This window comes from Lolium perenne, chromosome 7 (genome assembly GCF_019359855.2).
Source record: "Lolium perenne isolate Kyuss_39 chromosome 7, Kyuss_2.0, whole genome shotgun sequence".
NCBI classification, from domain to species: Eukaryota; Viridiplantae; Streptophyta; class Magnoliopsida; order Poales; family Poaceae; genus Lolium; species Lolium perenne.
The window spans coordinates 42130196-42133519 of record NC_067250.2 but is presented as its reverse complement, the minus strand read 5'-3'; the positions used below and the strand labels follow the sequence as shown (position 1 = coordinate 42133519).

General features: G+C 46.9%; 1 long non-coding RNA gene across 1 annotated transcript; it reads left to right on the top strand.

Annotated features, from left to right (window-relative positions):
* The first annotated feature begins 678 nt into the window (after positions 1–678).
* Positions 679–2736, top strand: LOC127317708 (uncharacterized). The gene is made up of 4 exons (XR_007861423.2): positions 679–1216; positions 1307–1365; positions 1460–1567; positions 2047–2736. It is a non-coding gene; the product is annotated as an uncharacterized lncRNA (long non-coding RNA).
* The last annotated feature ends 588 nt before the right edge of the window (positions 2737–3324 follow it).

The window sequence follows — 3324 nt, the reverse complement described above, 5'->3', positions numbered from 1 at the left end:
GGACGTGGGATCTCGGGGCGCGATCCCTTGTTAGTGGTGTCGATTGTAACGGCCCCGGGTAGCAGCCCTATTAGATTTTGTCTGTTCTTTTTCTTTTGCTCATCATCATGCATCATGCATCATATCATCCATGTTTTTATTAAATAAAATTATTTTATAAAACCCTTCCTTGTCTTTGCTTAAATAAAACCTTATCCTCTTCCTCTCATATTTCTTAGTTTATAACTAAGTCTTTCCAACAAATACATTTTGTATAAAATGTGTTTTGTTTTGGGTAAGAAATAAAGTAAATATTTTGAAAACTAATTTTGAATCTATCTCACGCCTTTCCTTAGTTTCAAAACAGGAACATAATTTAAATTCAAAAGGTTTGAATAAAAACAGAAAAAAAAGGAAATAAAAACCCCTCTTCTTTCTTCTCCCTGGGCCCTGCCTCTCTTTTCTCTCTCTCAGCCCAACCCAGCAGCCAACCCCCTGGCCCCTTCTATTTCTCTCCACCGGAGCAGCCCACTCCCTTTCCTCTAATCTGGCCCGAGGCCACCTTCCTCTCTTTCTCTCCTCAGCCCAGCTCGGCCCAGCCCAGCGACGGCCTGCGTACCCCTTCGGCCCCCTCCCTCTTCTTTTTCCGTTCGTCCTCGCTGGAAAGCGAGAGCACGCACATGGCGTGCTTGCTTTTCACCACCGCACCACCACCTGCTCCCTCCTCCCCCTATTAATCCATCCCTAAACCCTAGGGCTCTCCCCTTCCTCCCCTTTCTCCCTCGCGCCGCCACCCCCATCTCCCTCTTCCTTTTCTTCTCTGTGAGAAAACCACCGTGAGCAGCTCACCGTCGCCCCGCCACTCAAGGCTGCCCCTCGCCGAGTTGAAGGCACCAGGAGCTTCGCCTCGTCGCCCTCTACATCCTGGCGCAAGGAATCGACTCGGAACCTCTCCGTCCGTCCGCAAATTCGCCGTTTCCGTCTCCAAGTCCGGCGAGAAAATCGTCGAATTCCGGCCGCCCTCGTGCTTCTCCGGCCAAACCAAGCACATCCCCGGGTTCCCCGTGTTAAGGCGCATCCCCGACATCGACTTCCCCGTCCCGGTTCGTTCGGGTTCCTTAGATCGGTGCCGGACCTGCGTGTTCCGCCATGGTCGTTTTGACCCGAAGCTCCACCTCGTCTGCTTTGAAAGAAGGCCCGCTGCGTTCTGTACAGCAACCGTACAGTAGCCCAAGTGGTCAGTCCTCTCGAACTCGATCTAGACAACCTGAGTTCAAATCCCACCCGTGCCAGATTTAATCTATCCTTTTATCTCTGTTTTGTTCAGATCTGGCGCTGAGAGTTGGTTCAGTATGCGCATGAGATCTTCCTAATCGTCAATAGCAGGTAGGTCATCTGGTTGTCTCCTTTGTCTTTGATCTGCAGATCCCGTGTTCAATTCCCAGCAGAGTCAAATTAAACCAACATTTTTGTCTCCCAGATCCGCCGACGGTCCTTGATCCGGTGTCTCGCCGACTGGGGCCTCAGCCCATGTGCGCGCCAGCTTCTTCGTCGCCCAGCGTGCGATGGGCCTCTATCCGTTGCTCAGGTCCAGTCCATCTCTGCTAGCTTTCCTCTATTTTGTTTGCAAAGACTTGTAAAAATCATATCTCTCAAAATATAATCCGGAATAAAATGTTTTATATATGAAAATTGATCAGAAAAATGTGCTGAACATGAATATGCCATTCATTCATCTGTTTTCATCTCGCATCATGTCGCTCGTTGATAGTTCGTACATATTCACCTAACATATATGCGGAGTATTTCAGATATCCAAATAGGATTTCCCCGCTCCGTTTAATATTGAAGTAGCTCACCCTTGTCATGTTATGCAATGCTAATCAACCCTTAACTTTGCCGGTAGAAAATGCAACTCCAACCTAATTTGTTTGTCCGGGGTTCCGACTCCGATTAAATTGGATAAGTGCATCGCATCATCCTTGCCATGTCCAGCATGCATATTATATCTGGAGCATGCTGATTCTTCTCCGTAGTAGTAAGATTTGCATCCGATGTTTGTTGTAGCATTTGCTTCTTCCCGGATAGGATCACGAAGTGGTGTGATGAGATACGACAAGTTCTTCTGCAGCTTTTCACAGGCGAGCCCCCTCTCTTCACCTATTATACTCTCTCCCTCGCATTGCTATCCCATATGTTGCGATTCTTTATCGAGTCACATGTCCTATTCCACTTGTTTACCATAATACTCCTATATGTATCATTCCTTACCCATAGCCGTTGCTTGATGTTTGAGCCTTGCGAGTCGTAGGCGTGTTTAGGCTTTGTTGCTTATCTCGATCTGTTATCGGGATATGTTGGGTTGTTGGGAGGTTATCACATGCTATATCAGTTGTTGGAGATACACATGCTTTACTTAATTGTTAACAACTAAAATTGTAAGCAGAGGCATCTGTGAGCCCCTTTGCGAAAGCATCGGAACTTTGACTTGCTAATGTCCCCTAGGACCCGAGTTCTTGTTATCTGTTCCGAGATTGAGCGCTCTACCCGTACGTGGGGGAGTGGGACCCCCATCACCCACTACCTTTCCTCGAGTCTATTTATTGGGAGCCACAACCTTGGTTTTATTTGCTCATATGCATGATGCACGATTTACTTCTGTTGCCTTCGGGTGTTTATATTCTGTATTGTACTCATCTCGTGGAACGATTAGCGACAGCAGGTTGTTCACACTTAGCTTAGCCGTTGGCACAAACCTCTGGGTCCGTATCGGAGTACGGCCGGACTTAAATCACGGGTAGCTTAGTTGGGTGGCTCCCATTTAAACTTTCTCTTGCATTGGGAACGGTCTTGATGTGAGACTCCACCTGTAGTAAGTGGGTTCGAGCATGCGTATGGTTACATTTGGGCAACCCCTGCAGGGTGTACATCTTATCGATAAGCCGTGTCCGCGGTTATGGACGACTTGGAATTGTATAGCTTGATCATAGAACAACTTACATCTTTATGTTGCCGCTAATAATCTGCTAATTACTTGCGTAGTAATATAGCATTACTACAATGGCTACCTAATAAAACTTGTCCACCGTTGAGTGCCTTTTACATTGCCTCTTCGCAATTGTTGAAGGGGATATGTGTAATTGGCTGGGTTATGTTTGTGTAGTATTTTATCTGTTACCTTGTGCGCTCTCTTACCTTATCTGATTAGACGGATGTTGTAGCGTGTCTCTATTGGTTATAGTTTTGCTGCCGCTAAACCTACCATATAGCCCCCGACGATATATATATTATACTCGTCCGGCGAGCATAGCCATTTCTAGTCTCGCTAAGTACGTGCCGGAGTTC